The sequence below is a fragment of the Panicum virgatum genome, chromosome 9K (genome assembly GCF_016808335.1).
Source record: "Panicum virgatum strain AP13 chromosome 9K, P.virgatum_v5, whole genome shotgun sequence".
NCBI classification, from domain to species: Eukaryota; Viridiplantae; Streptophyta; class Magnoliopsida; order Poales; family Poaceae; genus Panicum; species Panicum virgatum.
In genome coordinates this window covers 19684724-19701218 of record NC_053144.1, presented here as the reverse complement: position 1 = coordinate 19701218, position 16495 = coordinate 19684724, and the positions used below count along the sequence as shown (strand labels likewise).

General features: G+C 53.9%; 1 long non-coding RNA gene across 1 annotated transcript in view; it reads right to left on the bottom strand.

Annotated features, from left to right (window-relative positions):
- The window catches only part of LOC120650628, a 38637-nt gene extending 22142 nt beyond the window's left edge, over window positions 1-16495 (bottom strand). The window contains exons 1-2 of the long non-coding RNA XR_005665728.1: window positions 16144-16495; window positions 1364-1369 (exon numbers count right to left, since the gene is read on the bottom strand). This is a non-coding gene — a long non-coding RNA (uncharacterized LOC120650628). The remainder of the gene's footprint in view (window positions 1-1363; window positions 1370-16143) is intronic.

Genomic DNA, 16495 nt, shown 5'->3' with positions numbered 1-16495 from the left:
CTCCTCCTCTTGTTCCTTGCAGAGGAACTCCGAGGGGATCCCGGACGGGACGATCGCCCCAAGATGACGCCCCTCGGACGTCCCCGCCTCGAGCACGTCTGCGCTGGCCGACGCGAACTCGGCGATGTGCGCGGCGGCGCTTGCCGCAGCAGCGGGGTCGATGTCCATCGAGTCCCCGTACTCCTTGCTGCTGTCCGGCAGCTCCACCACCGCCGCCACGCTCCCTTGCACCGTCGGCACGGGCACTACCGCGACGATACCCTCGTCTCGGGCCTCGGGGGGCTCCGAGACGGGGGCTCCTTCCACCACGAGCGCCCCTTGCGCCGTCTCTTCCTCTGTGACACCCTCGCCCTCAGCCATCAGGGGCTCGAGCACGAGGGTCTCCTCGTCCACTTGGTCGGCGAGGCGCTCCTGCGCGACCCCACCAGCTTCTCCTCCAGCAACCAGTCGGGCGGCGCAGGCCGCGTCGCCCTGACCGGCCTCAACTTCAACGTCCGGCTGGGCGGCGCCATCCGCACCGCCCCGGCCGGTCTCCTCGGTGTCGTCAGCCTGAGCGGCTGCTTCAGCGCCGCTTCAGCTGAAATCGCCCTCCTCCTGTGCTCGGGCTTGCTGGGCCGCCTGGGCCCCTCGAGCCACGGCCGCCCGCAGCTTCGCCCCCTCCGCCATGAGGTCCACGGCGGGCAGGGGCTGCGGCGCCGTGTGCGGCGTGCTGCGTGCCCCGGTCTTGAGGGCCTTAGCCGGGGCAAGCTGCACCGCATCCTTGGCGACGGCCCCAGGGCTGGAAATCAAGGAACACGAGTTGAGGACAACAGGATCGAGAAATCCACCAAACACGCAACAAAAACGAAACCCAAGTTTACTTACCCGGATCGAGCACTCATGCTCTGCTTCCTCGTGGCGCTTCTTCGGGCCCGAGGCACCGTGCCGCCCCTCGAAGACTGCCCCGAGGGCGCCCCCTCGTGTCGGCCTGGTGACTCGAGGCTGCCAGTGCGGACGACTCCGCGCCCGCCGCAGCCTCGTCGCCGCGGATGAGCACCTGGGACGCGGGCGTCTCCTCACCAGCTGCCGGAGGCGACGACTCCCACTCCACACCCTCGAGGGATTGGCCCGCTGATGGCTCCGCCACGACCCTTGTCTCTTCTGCCACTGCCGGCGCCCCCTCGTCGGCATCCCACTGGTAGCTCGGCGGGGGGCTCGCAGCCGATGCCGCCCCGTCGCACCCCAGAGTGTGGTCCTCGGCATCCGAGGTCTCCTCCTCGTCCTCCTCCGAGGACTCGGGCGTGGCGGGCTGCGGCTTCCCCTCCGCGCGAGCGAGCTTGCACGCCTTGTCGTGCTTCGCCTTCCTCTTCCACTTCCTCTCGACCTTTGCCTCCACCGCGTCCTTCCGCCTTTTCATCTTCTCCGCGTGGAGGCAGTTGATCAGGCGTTGTTCCGGGACCGGGGGCTTCGAGGTGCCGCACCTCAACCCCTGCAAAGCACGACCGAGATGGAGTCAGGAAGAGGGGGCTACACAACACACACCGGATTCGAAGTCAAAACTTACCAGAGAAATGTACCCCTATCGGGGCGCATCTTGATCCTCCAAAGATCCTCGGGATTTTGGGGGGACTTCGCCACCGCGTACTTTGCCCACCGGGCGGCGGTGGTGCGGGAGAGCAGCTTGAACGATGTCCTCGAGCCCTCCACCTGGCTCCCGGGGGTGAGCTGGAAGATCGGCAGGGCCCTTTCCACGAGAGGGATCACCCTCTGCCGGTGGAAGTTTGCGATGACAGCCGCTGCCGTCAACCCCTTCCTCGCCAGATGCGCCAGCGCGTCGGTGAGGTCTTCGAGCTTGTCTTGTTGTGCTGGAGGTGACACCCCCCAATCCCACTTCGGTGGCCGCTCCCGAAGCACCCTGTTGGTGAATGCCGAGAGCGCGCCGCTGTAAATCCGAAGATAGAACCACCCTCGGCTCCACCCGGCGTTGTTTGTCGTCATCTTGCTGTGGATGTAGAGGTTCCTCCGGGAGTGACGCACGTGGAACGTCAGGCCGCCAGCGCGCGCGAACCGCATCGGTTGGCCCCGCCCGCTCTCGATGAAAAGCTCGCCGCGGAACAGGTGGATCCAGAGATCCCAGTGCACTTCTATCCTGAGGTACCCCTCGCAGACGGCGACGAAGACCGCCGCCTGCGAGATGGAGTTGGGGCTGAAGTTGTGCAGCTCCGCTCCATAATAATCGCACAGCGCCCGCATGAACCTGCTGACGGGGATGCCGAAGCCTCGCTCGTGAAGGCGCACGAAGGTCACGACGTAGCCTTGTGGGGGCTTCGGCTCGGTCTCGTCCGGATGCAGGGAAATCCACGCCGGTGCCCCCGAGTCGGTGATCCGCGGCAGCAGCCGGTCGGCGACCAACTGCTCCAGAACCGCCACGGTGGCGGAGGATTTCCCCCACGGCAATGGCTCCTGGATGTCCAACATCTCTCCGAGTCAAGGGCGGACGGGGGAATGAACGCTCCAGGATGGCTAAGGTGCTCTCTCTCTCTCTCTCTTCCTCGCCTTCTTCTTCCTCCCTCTCGCTCTTGGCTGCGGGCTCAGGATGCAGGGGAGGCGGAGAAGGCAAAGTGAGATGAAGGCAAACAGCCAGGTGAGCCCAAACATCCCCCTTCTCTTCGTTTTTATTCACCACGATGGGCGGGTCCGCCACCTCAGCCCGAATCTGCCGCATTGAATGCGGTAAATTTCGCTGTCGCTGATGGCTGGGCCCCGCGACCGCGGAGTCTCCCACGCGCACACGCAGGAATAACTGCGGCACGGTAACCGGCGGGCACGGCGCGACTGTTGCACTATCCCATCCGTCAGCCGCCGCCCACGCCGCTTCATCTACCCGAGGCTGCCGCTTGAAAAGGCGCGCCCGCACCGCACCACACGAATCAAGATGGAATATTCCTTCAGGGGTCCCTTTACCCTCGAAGGAATCACATTTCGAGGCCTTACTGATCAGGGGTTTGAAGCCTGGCCCTTCGGAGGTTCGACAGGCGCCCCAGTTCACCAGAGTCAGGGACTGCAGGGATGTGCCGTACAAGCCACCCTCGAACGCGGAGTTTGAGACATCCTACGCAGTGTTCAAGGCCAGTCGAGGGTGCCTAGAAGGGGGATCCCATCGAGGGAGAGCATCGAGCCCTCGGACCCTATCGAATGGGTCTGAGCCCCGCCTAGCGAACCCTCACGAGCGCTTTATGAGACGTGTCCATGAACCACGAGCCGACCCTTATCGAACGGGGCACGGACGTTTGCTTGAACAACCCGCTAACAGCTCACCGAAACAGCCAAAGCTCGCGGCCCGAGCATGGGTAGCATGGTGCGCTTCACCCCTCCTCCCTGCGGAAGGGCGACGAGGGTCGTAAACAAAGTCGAGGGTTCCCCTGAACGTCTTCACACGGGCCTAGGCTCGGGGGCTTCTCGCACACCACGGTTCAAACCGCACCCTCGAATAAGTCGACGACCGTCAATTATGAAGCTCCACGTGTATAACCAAACCCCCCGCTATTAACGTATGCTCCCCTGATGATTAAGCTGAATGCCGGGTCGCTGTACCAGCACGAAGAATGCGAGGGCGGCTGAAAAAGTGTTGTTGCCGGCTGGAAAAAGACGCTGGACGGCCACCCCAGTGAGGCAACCCAGTGGGACAACGTTTATAGCCCTTGGACAAGCACAAACTCTCCTCCAAGGCCTCGGGGGCTACACCCGCGGCTGCGCTGACGCGCCCCCGTGAAGGAGACTTCATGCATATTTGAGGGTCGTAACTCTCTGTACACCCCTATACCCTCGGTCATCCTCCCCGTAGAGGAGAAAGGGGACTTCATTGCTCAAATGCAAATAAAGATTACAAAGGGTTACCGGCGCGAAGCCGTCGAAAGATACAAACACATTGCCACCTACGTGGCAATTTTCCCTGTCTTGGGGAGGAACGAGTGATGAAGAAAGGCACCGAGCCCCTGGCTGACGCAACGGCCAGGCTGCTAGGGATGCGAGGAGCAGCCCCCAGGCCGCACGGGTCCAGCGAAATGCTCTCCTCGCAAGCCTTCTTCTAGCGTCTCCTCCACCGAAGACCACGCGGGGGGTCGAGCTGGCGGACAGCGCCCTCCGAACCGTCTCCCCGAGAGCAACCTTGTTGCCGGGGGGGACGATGCGAAAAACAGCCGCCAGACATGGTGCCAGCGCCACGGGCAGGCGTCTCCATCCCCCTTCTGGATAGGGGACATCGTAGGAGTAGGACCCAACGGGCCCAATGCTCTTCTACTGATCCCACTTAAGCTGAGGGATGGTGCGCACGCCCACTCCGGTCTTCCCCCACCGCTCGCAAGCATTCTTCTAGCGCCAAAGCCAAAAAAAGCCAGGCCAACCCATCTGGGGGCCGGTCACGAAAGGCAAAGGAAAACATTACAAGATTTAGGCGATGCTGGAAGAAAGGGGTGGGAGGTTGGAGAAAAAAGGGAGCCCCACGACCCCTATTTATAGCTGCGCCGGGCACCAAGCTTCAACCTTGTCAAAGAGCGGAGGCTTGGATCGCCCGTGACGGTGCGGCAATCCACGAGCAAAGGATGCCCTCGGTTACCACGCCGAGACGCACCCGAACGAAATAAAGCGGAGCTGAGCCCCTGAACGCTAAGCGGTGCAGCATCGGCTCAGGCCGCCCGCCCTCGAATGGAGCGCCACCAGGCAACCAGGGAAGGCAGGGCCAAGGCCCTGAGTGCGGGATAGTGCGACGAAAGCGCCAGCTGCTGAGCATCAGGCGCCGTCGTCACCATGACCCCACTCAGCGTGCGGACACATCTTGTCCTTGAAACAAACAAACAAAGAGGCGCGCGCCTCGAAGTACTCCCCCCACGGGCGCACTACCCCAACCTGCGTGCTGTCACATCCGCCGGGCTGGCGCTCAGGTGCGTCTGGCGAGTGCGCGGCATTGACTGATCACGTCAAGGGGGAAATTGCCGAAACCACTCTTTGGACGAATCCTTTGACTCGACCAAAGCCTCGGGGGCTACTGTCGGGTACAACGATTAGGGACACCCTAATCGGGGTACTAAGATCACCCTGAAAAAAGCAAACACATGTTAAGCGACTGGGCCCACGAAGGCCCACGGCCTCCTTCCTATCTAAAGAGAAAGGAAAGGACTCAAAGAAGCCCAGCACGCGGCTCATTCGCATCCCCCTCGAACCCGCGGGACGATCTCCGCCTCGCTCGAGGGTCCCCGTCGAGACCCCTCGACTGCGCCCTGCATCTCCGCCTCGGTCGAGGGTAGCGAATCTACCCTCGAGCGGGTAAGTCATCTCCGCCTCGCTCGAGGCCACCCCTCGGCACAAGGGACAAAAGGCCCCGCTTCCCAACCGCTCGCCGTATGGAGGCATTGAATCCCCATCACTCTTCCACAGTGCTCAGGACAGGCGGCGTCAGGCCGCCATTCCCACAGTACCTGTGACAGGAGTCCCATCCATCGCCTCTGGTCACTACTCCGCTATCCCGGACGCTGTGGCGGCACTGTGGAACCTGCGACGTGGGACAAGACGCGCTCAGCAGTCCACGTTACTATTCTGCCAACTCCGGTTGACCGGACTCCACCTCATCATGCGTATGGCCCTGGGCCCATCTTCCGCTGGGGAGGAGGTCCGGTGTCGCCGCGGACCCCTCGAAGAGGGACGCCCGTCACCACAGCCAGAGCCCCGGACCCCCCTCGAGGGGTCTGAGACTTCCACGTGCCTTTCGGACCTCCTAATGTGCACACTAGTACTCCGACCAAGGGGTCCGGGACCACCGCATGCCCCGCCGCCGCTGGAGCACGCAAGACTTTGACCTGCGAGGCCCGCAGAATGCCACCGCTGGAGTACGCCCTACAGCGACAGCCACGCCGTCTACAGGAGCTGGCAGGACACCGGCGCGATCTCCGTGGGATGAAGGACGATATCCATGACGACCGCCTCGCCGGTCGCCATGCCCCACAGAGTACTTTCTACAGTATCCGCCCACTGTACCCCACGATTCGGGGGAAACGACGACTTCCACGCCCCCACTCATGTGCGTCGCCCCTCCTTGTGACTATAAAAGGAGGAGGCGGGCTTCCTTTAGATGGGACGCCGAGACGCTTCCAGACGAGATCCATCATCGCTTATGCTCCGGCATCCCTATTCGCCACCTTCAACCCCTCTTCTAGCAGAGACCTGGGAGCCTTCCTCCCTCTCTCGCCTTGCTTGTACCCCCTACTACAAGTACACCGGGTGCAAGATAATACAGTGCCCTCGCACACCCCCTTTGCTGGACATACGGCCCCGCGGCCGGAACTAGGATAAATCGTGCGTTACTGTGTTGTCTCTTGCATCATCATCTGGGACGAGGGAACACGCGGCATTCACTAGTTGGGATCCGGCCCCCGGGTCGGGACACCGACAATCGTGTTGTGGTACCCCGCTTGTGGGTAAAGTTGCACAACTCTGCAGAGTTAAAATCTATTCGAATAGCCGTACCCACGGTACTGGGCGAGTTACGGTGTGGTCACATAACTAGTGTTTCTTCTGGGAATGGATGAGTTGGCGTGAGTTGTTTTGGAAAAGTGTCCGGCAGTTGTGCCGTGTGCTACGGTGGATGAGGAGTCCGGTAGCAACTTAAAACTTGAATCCTGTGTGGATCAACACTACGTGTTACTCGGTACAAGAAACTTGCTTTGAAAATCCTTTCTTTCAAATGAACCCCTGCATAAAAACTAGCTTTTCGCAAATTAAACCCTAGCCTTATCCTTGATTTACCCTGTGCATTATATTCTATTTATACCCCTCCGTGGGTGTGGTTGGACTTGCTGAGTACGTTTGTACTCACCCCATTCTTAATTTTTACAGAGGAAGATCCAGATTTCGTTCCCGAAGATGTTGAGTAGAGGTCCCGTCCTGCGCTCAACCTTGCCTGTGGATAGGGTCACCCGCAGGAGTTCCGTATGTCGCAAGACTCTGATGACCCCCTCTTCGTAGTTAATATCGTTGTGTGGGCGTTAGTTTTTATCCTCGCGATAGTGGCATTTCACTGCCCACTTCCGCGTAGAGTTGTACGGTGATGTACCATCTGATGTAATAAAAGTATTATCAGCCTCCTGGGATTGATGAGGGGATGCTTCAGGTGGTATCAGAGCCCTAGGTTGGCCGTAGGACGTGACCCTAGGACCGAGACCCCGTTTTCGAGTCTTTCCACATTAGGGCTTTTCCTTTCTTAATCCTTCTTTCACAAAAACACTCACCACTGATTCTTGCCCTGTTCTAGATGGCTGACAATTGATGGAGGGGCGGAATCTGCCACGCAGAGCCCGGCCTTCCTAAGTTATTGATACTCAGCCTGGAACGCGTCGGAGTTGTGGACCCACCAGAGTATGTCTACCAGGAGTATGACTCCAGGGGCACTCTTCGATGCGACCTGATGATCTAAGTGGGAAAGAGCACCCGCTACCCTGACGTGGACCCCTAGTTCATCTCTACCACAGGCTTTCGCTTCCCTGACACCTACCGAAAAGCCGCCTGGAAAGCTTTGCGACATCTGCGTGTTGTCTACAAGTATCATCTTCAGCGGACTCCTATGGGATTTTTCCCGCCTACTGAAGGAAGAGGACGCTCATGGATTGCCCGAATGAGAGGACTTGGAAGAGAAGAAGAAGACCTAGAAGATACGGTCTCCCACCTGTCCATCTACCTCATCGGCCTGGATGAACTTTACCACGAACAGGCGGCACAACTGAAGCACCAAATCCACAGGGCAGAAAAGGCAACCCAAGAACTGGAGGAACAACGGACAAGAGCCGCACGTGCCGAGTATTCCCTAGCCGCTCTCCAAGCCCAATTGCAAGAATACGAGGCTCGCAGAGGAATAGGTGGGTGGATAGAGGAAGAACCCGAAGAAACCCATTGGGATAGAGGTACTCAGACCGAAGATGATGTGATGGATCAGTGTCTTCCACCAAAGAAGCGCCATATCCGGATCGAGGACGAGTCCCCATGATAGGAGTAGCAGTTCAAGCTAGAACCCTATCCTAATAATCATGTATCAATGGAAACTGTACCCCTACATGTTGTAATAATAAGTATCATCTGTCACCTTTGTATCCAAATACTTGTGAAAAATTTGTTCACCATATCTTTGTTTTCAGATGGCTGAGGAAGGATGGACCCAGGGCAATTGCCAAGCTGCACCTGGCTTCCCCAGCCTTTTGATCAACGCCCTGGAAAGCCTTGGCGTTATGGAACGCCCAAGGTACTACAGCAGAGAGTACGAGCACCATGGAACCCTCCGCTGCAGGGTGATCCTGGTCATCGCCAGAAGCGACCGCTACCCCGACATCCAGCCATGGCGAGTGACTGCCACAGGATTTAGGCACCAAGACACCTATCCCTTGGCCATCAGGAAGGCACTCCGTTATCTGTGCCAGATTTTTGAAGAACACCTAGCCCCACACCAATGAGATTCTTTCTTCCGACCATCAGGACCCTAGATTGGGAAGCTCGTATGAGAAGCCTGGAATGGCGCCACCATGAAGAAGACCACTTGTACCAAGTGGCTACCTACCTAGCCTCCCTGGATCAGCTCTTTGACGAGCAAGCCAGCATCGTGAGGGAGCATACTCATCGAGCCGAGCAAGCAGAGCTCGCGGTATGACTGCAACAGATCAGGGCAGCCCAAGCTGAGGCAAGAGCCGCAGCCGCGGTCAGCAGCGAAGCGGTTGCTCAGGAGAGCCTCAGGCAGGCCTGGGACCGGCGTATGCAAGAATGGACTAGAAGTGGAACGCCAGTCCCGGCAATTGGGGAAGATCATGTTCTACTCGGAACGCCCGTCATAGGATAGGGACCACTCTTGAGAACCCCACAAGCTCCACCCAAGAACCCCAAAGGGTCTACTGCCGCCGTTGAAGGAGAAGCTGTTGTGCAACCCCGGGAAAACGGAAACCTAGAGAGCGGTGAGCAAGGACTGCTCGTTCCCCTGGAAGCCCACTCCGAAGAAGGCTCGCCCCGCGAGTAGCATACCCCGAAGCCACCCTAGCCCCCTTTGGCTTAAGTTGTACCCTTAAGTGTGACCTTGTACACGGACGTATAGTACGCGTTTTGGTCTTGCCCCCGTGTTGTACCCTCCCTTGCAGTAATAAAGTCGTTTGTGCTTGTTGTTTGCTATGTTTGTGTGCTTGTTGTTAGTTTGTGTGCTTTCCAACGGAAGGTAGATTCTGTCTTTTCAAAAATACGAATTAAATAACTTAAACATCACATAATCTTAATCCCAATATCACAAAAACTCTACTCAATCCACATATGGCTTCCCGAAGCGGTACGAGGGCCTCCCGCAACCGGACCCCTGCAGCCGCTGATGCAGGAGTACAGCCAAATGGACAGAACCCTCCTCAGGAGGAACAGGAAGTGAGCCAGAACAGAGGAGAAAATCAAGAAGTGCCACTGCCACCACCACCACCCCTCGGGGACCTGGCACAGATAATACACAACCAGACCCTCATACTGGAAACACTGGCCAATACCCTCTTCAACAAGCGGCCTCAAGAGCAGACCATGAATGACAAGCTGACAGCCTTTCTGAGGACCAAGCTGCCCACCTTTGCCGGATCCAGCAACTCCTTTGATGCAGACGACTGGCTGCGGGTGATCCAGAGGAAGTTCGAGCCGTTCGAATGCCAGGATCGAGACAAAGTTCTTCTGGCAGCCCACCAACTCATCGAGACTGCCTTAGCCTGGTGGGAGAATTACTGTGCCGCTGCCGAAGACGCCTCCACTATCACTTGGAAGGAGTTTGGGAAGGAGTTCCGCCGCTATCATATCCCCTCGTCCACCATGAAGCGCAAAGCGGATGAGTTTCGTGCACTGCAGCAAGGAAGCATGTCAGTAGAAGAGTACACCCACCAGTTCATGGAGCTGGCCCGATATGCACCAGAGGAAGTGGACAGTGATGAAAAGAAGCAGGACATGTTAAAGAAGGGACTGACCCCAGAACTCCGAACCTTGCTTACCCCTCAGATATACCCCCGACTTTAATACTCTGATGAACAAGGCTATTCTCACGGAAAGGACCAAAGCGGAAGAAAGAAAGGATAACAAGTGCAAGTTTATGGAAAGCAAGGCCCGCCAGCAGGACCGCTTTCAGAAACCAAGAAGCTTCAGCTATCCTGCACCAATATCTCAGATCCCAATGCAATATAGGACCCAGTCTCAGGTGATAGGCTCCCAGGTTCCTAACACACAGTTCAGAAGCCAGAACACCCCGAAGGCCCCGCAGAGCAATGCTAGCCAAGTCACCACCAACAACAGCAATGCTAGGGCCTGTTTCAACTGCCGAGAGACAGGGCATTTCATTGCTAACTGCCCATATGCCAACAACAAGCCGGCAACCTCAGCCTTCTCCAACTCAGTGAATGGACCAAGGCCAGTTCTGTCAGGTGCCAACCGAGTGCCCATCCGCAACAACAATAACACCAACAACAATAGTCAGCAGATGAGGCAGCCCCAGCAGTCATTTGGACGAGCCCGCGTCAACCACATCAATGCGCAGGAGGCTCAAAGAGCTCATGGCGTAGTACTCGGTGAGTACCTAGTCAGCTCAACTCTTGCAACAATACTATTTGATTCTGGAGCATCACACTCGTTCATATCCTCAAGTTTTGTGGAAAAACACAATATACCTACAGTACTAATAAAAACACCCCTATTGACCCGGACACCTGGATGTGACATCAAGTGTCAACTAGGTTGTCTACGGGTAAGGATCAATTTAAGTGGGGTAGAATTTCTAGCAGACCTAGTAGTACTTAAGTCTAAAGGAATAGACGTGATCCTTAGAATGGACTGGTTAAGCCGACACAATGGTCTCATATGTTGTACTGACAAGGTGGTACGCCTAAAGAACCCAGAAGGAGTACGAGTGACCTGCCATACCCGGGGAAGTGGATCTGACCCAATGGTGTTTAGCATGGAAGCCAAGTCCTTGGAAGAAGTCCCGGTAGTAAACGAATACCCGGATGTTTTTCCTGAAGAATTTCCCGAAATGCCAACAGATAGGGATATAGAGTTTGTCATCGACCTTGTCCCTGGAACCTCTCCTATAACCAAGAGACCCTATAGGATGGCAGCCTCTGAATTGGCAGAATTAAAGAAGCAACTGGAAGAACTACAACGAATTGGCTTCATCAGACCAAGCTCGTCGCCTTGGGGAGCCCCAGTCCTATTTGTCAAGAATAAAGATGGGAGTATGAGGTTGTGTGTAGATTACCGGGCACTGAATGAAGTTACCATCAAGAACAAGTACCCCCTCCCCAGGATTGACGATCTTTTCGATCAACTAAAAGGAGCCAAGTAATTCTCCAAGATTGATCTGAGGTCAGGATATTTTCAGCTCAAGATTAGAGAAAGCGACATCCCAAAGACAGCTTTCGTCACCCGTTACGGGCAGTTTGAGTTTACGGTGATGTCTTTTGGACTCACCAATGCACCTGCTTATTTTATGAATCTCATGAACAAGGTGTTTATGGACGAGTTAGATAAGTTTGTCGTAGTCTTTATCGACGACATACTTATTTACTCCAAGAGTGTCCAGGAACACGAGCAACATCTGCGGGTAGTATTGGAAAAGATGAGAGTACATAAGCTTTATGCCAAATTTAGTAAGTGTGAATTCTGGCTTGAAAAAGTTGCTTTTCTTGGTCATATTCTGACCGCAGAAGGAGTAGCAGTGGACCCCGAGAAGGTCGAGGTAGTTTCCAACTGGCAGCAACCGACCAATGTTAGTGAAATCATAAGCTTTCTTGGACTAGCTAGGTATTATCGGAGGTTCATCGAAGGATTTTCCAAGATAGCCCGTCCCATGATAGAGCTGCTCAAGAAGGATAAGAAATTCACCTGGATAGAGTCATGTGAAAGAAGTTTTCAAGAATTGAAGAGTAATTTGACAACCGCCCCCGTGTTGACCCTACCGGATATTCATCGGGATTTTGTCATTTATTGTGATGCATCCCGACAAGGATTAGGATGTGTCCTCATGCAAGTCGGGAAGGTAGTAGCTTATGCTTCCCGACAGCTCAGGCCTCATGAGCAGAATTACCCAACACATGATCTGGAGTTTGTAGCCGTAGTAGATGCCCTCAAGATTTGGAGGCATTATCTAATTGGAAATAAGTGTGAGATCTACACCGACCGTAAGAGTTTGAAGTAAATTTTCACCCAGCCAGACTTGAATTTAAGGCAAAGAAGGTGGTTAGAACTGGTTAAGGATTATAATGTGGAAATTCATTACCACCCTGACAAAGCTAATGTGGTAGCCGATGTCTTAAGCCGGAAATCTTATGGACCCAAGGATGCCCATCTGCAGGAAGAAATGACACGATTGAATGTGCACATTGTCCCTCGAGGTTCCATTCGCAAGATGAGCATTCAACCTACTCTGGAGGATAAAATCAGAAAGGCCCAAAGTTCGGACAAGAACTTGATGGAAATCCGAATGCAGACCGGAGAAAATAAGGCACTGGATTTTAGAGTGGATAATGAGGGAACTTTATGGTACAAAAATAGAATTTGTGTGCCCCAGGAAAGAGACTTCCAGCAGATAATTATGGATGAAGCCCATAACTCGGCCTACTCCATCCACGCAGGATCCACCAAGATGTAAATGGATTTAAAACAAAAATATTGGTGGAAAGGAATGAAGGCGGATATTGCACGATTTGTCGCCCATTGTGATACGTGTCAAAGGATCAAGACCGAACATCAGAAGCCAGCAGGATTGTTGCAACCCCTACCCATCCCGGTTTGGAAATGGGATGAGATAGGAATGGACTTTATAGTAGGATTGCATAGAACACAGAAAGGACATGACTTCATATGGGTAATAGTAGACCGACTCACTAAAGCGGTTCATTTCATACCCGTGCGGACCAATTACGGTGGAGAAAAGCTAGCCAAGCTTTATGTGGAAAATATAGTAAAGTTACATGGTGTGCCTAGCAGAATAGTTTCAGATAGAGGGACCCAATTTACCCCTAGGTTTTGGAAAAGCTTGCATAAAGCCATGGGCACCAAAAGCTTGCAGAACTCCCCTAATGTAGTCAGAAGTTGGAGAACCTGCCCTAGTCGGACGCGCACTCATAAAGGAAGCAGAAGAAAGAGTGGCCGAGATTAGAGAAAAGCTTAAGGCCGCCCAGTCTCGACAAAAGAGCTACGCAGACAAGAAGAGACGAGAAATAAGTTTCAACCCAGGAGAGTTCGTCTACCTTAAAGTTTCACCTATTTGGGGAACTCGAAGATTTCAGGTACAAGGAAAGTTGGCCCCTCGGTACATTGGACCGTACCAAGTTCTGAAGAAAGTCGGAGCCGTAGCATACCGACTAGAGCTACCAGAAGGAATGTCGGATATACACCCGGTGTTTCCATGTGTCACAGCTAAGGAGATGTTTGAGAGTACCAGAGAAAGAGCATGTGCCAGAAGAAGAGATAGATCTACAGACAGATCTTCGGTACCAGGAAGTACCTGTCAAGATTTTGGACACTGTCACTAGGAGGACAAGAAACTCCGAAGTACGGATTTGCAGAGTTCAGTGGAGCGAACACGGAGTAGAAGAAGCTACATGAGAGCATGAAGATAGGCTCCGAGCCTCCACCGCCTCGCCACGCCTACAAATAGGCCCCGACGCCGCCCACGGCCACCACAACCATCTCCGCCACCTCCAGCCCCCCCCCCCTTCCAAGATCTGTAGCGCCGCCGCCGCGAGCTTCTCTGTCCACTGCCACCCGCCGCCGTGGAGGGCCGTCCACAAGCCACCACTGCCCAAGGTGCGCGGGGGAATCGACTCCACAGGGTCCCCTAGTGCTTTTCCACCTCTCCTTGACTGCCGCCGCACCTCCGGGATGCTGGCCCAGGGCCGCCGCCACCCGCCGGCCGTCGTGGCCAGGCCACCTCGGACCGCCTCCGCCCGACCTGCGGCCGGGGATCGACCCCACGAGCCTCCCTGCCCGTTTTCCCCCTCCTCCCGGCCGCCCCCGAGGTCCAGGCCGCCGGCGAGGGCCACCGCCGGCGACCCCGCGCCGCTCCTCTGTTTTCCAGCGAGGGGAAGGGGAGGAAGAAAGGCAATTTTGCCTTTAGGCCCCTGCCTTTCCTTTTAATTCTTAAGAACCCTCCCACCTCTCAAGTGCTTTTACGAAAGAGACCTTTCTATTTTTCCTATTCACAAATAAACCCCTCCACCATATAAACTTAATACTAAATAAGCCCCTATACCTTTTAGTATGCCCCAAATATTTCTATAAATTACAACTAAGTCCTTTTCTATTCCAAAACTATTTACAAATGAGCCCCTGGATCCTTATTTAACCCTAAACCCCTCTTCGGCCTATCATTTCATGCGCCAAACAATCTCCGATCGATCTGAAACTTTACCACGCCAATTCTAACATAGTTTTGGCTATGCCATTAGGAAACCGCCCAAAAATATTACTCTTATCACCATATCTTAATTATTTCCGATTCGAGCTCAACAATAAAACTTTTATTTCTTTTTCTTGATTGTGTGCTTGTTTGTATGCGTCGTAGATCACGGCATGAACGAGAGAGAACCCGTCGACGAGCAGTACTATGAGCAAGTGAACGAGGACCAGTTCCGAGACCCCGAACCCGAAGGACAGTACCTCGATCAGGACTTCCCGGAAGGCTTTGAGAACGGCAAGTTCAATCCCACCCTTTGATGCATACTTTGTCCTAGTTTTTATAAACACAACCTATTGGCCTATTTTATAAAACTGCATATGTTTTGCCTGCTGAATACATGGTTGGATAGCCACCCCTTGATTTGTTATAACCATTCCTTGACCACCTAGATTAATGTCTGAATGTGATTTGTTTGGACGTTAATCGCTGCTAGAATGCTTTGGACCTTAAACACGATACAACTTGTTTTATAAAGAGAAAATGTGTGAGTGTGGGGGAAGGGAAAAATGTAAAATTTTTGAAAGATGAGTTTAGATGGGATGGATGGCACTTCTGTGTGATTTGCCAAATGGTGTGCTCGAACCTGTGTGGTTGAGAAAGGAAGGGAGATATCCATCTCGTCACAATTAAGGACCGAGTTGGTGTGTCATCTTGCCTAACCCCACTATCGTGCAAACCACTTGACCGTTGTATGAGCAACGGCTTAGCATATACCCCACTAGTTAGAATGATAGCTATCAGGAGAGCTGAGACCAACGGGTGACTAAGGAGAAGGGATAAGCTCCGTGCGACTTATGCCCTGGTTAAACCTCGGAGTTAGGTCAATAGCCCCTTAGTGGAGCCCGTGTTGGCTAGTCAAGTCTAGCTAAGGTGGGTAATGTCTTTGTTGGGATCTGCACCGACACTAAGGTGATCGTGTTGTGGTACCCCGCTTGTGGGTAAAGTTGCACACCTCTGCAGAGTTAAAATCTATTCGAATAGCCGTGCCCACAGTACTGGGCGAGTTACGGTGTGGTCACATAACTAGTGTTTTTTCTGGGAATGGATGGGTTGGCGTGAGTTGTTTTGAAAAAGTGTATGGTAGTTGTGCCGTGTGCTACGGCGGATGAGGAGTCCGGTAGCAACTTAAAGCTTGGATCATGTGTGAATCAATACTACGTGTTACTCGGTACAAGAAACTTGCTTTGAAAATCCTTTCTTTCAAATGAACCCCTGCATAAAAACTAGTTTTCCGCAAATTAAACCCTAGCATTATCCTTGATTTACCCTGTGCATTATATTCTATTTATACCCCTCCGTGGGTGTGGTTGGACTTGCTGAGTATGTTTGTACTCACCCCATTCTTAATTTTTACAGAGGAAGATCCAGACTTCGTTCCCGAAGACGTTGAGTAGAGGTTCCGTCCTGCACCCAACCTTGCCTGTGGATAGGGTCATCCGCAGGAGTTCCGCATGGCGCAAGACTCTGATGATCCCCTCTTCGTAGTTAATATCGTTGTGTGGGTGTTAGTTGTTATCCTCGCGATAGTGGCGCTTCACTGCCCACTTCCGCGTAGAGTTGTACGGTGATGTACCATCTGATATAATAAAAGTGTTATCAGCCTCCTGGGACTGATATTGTATCACTTTTAAGTCTTCTCTCATGAGGGGACGCTTCAGGTACTTTACCTAATTAATAGAATATTATTGCCTGTCTATGATCAGGTTAATGCCTGTGTTAAATAGAAAAATTGCTTAAGTTGCTTAGTATAGTGTGGAACATATTTCGAAAATGATCTCAGCAATGAGGGTAGCTCACCTGCGATTCACGGCCGTGATATTTACCCAAAATGATCCAAGCATGTGCTCTGTTGATGACCGCAAAAAATCAAACAGGGGATGAGCACACGAGTATCCTACTCCATGACCATCTCCAAAAAACAAACACCACGCGAAACCCCCCAAATATACTGGACCATGCCAATGAAAATAAACAACTAGCAATCTGATATAAAATGGATCGGTCAGTACTTCTCAATAC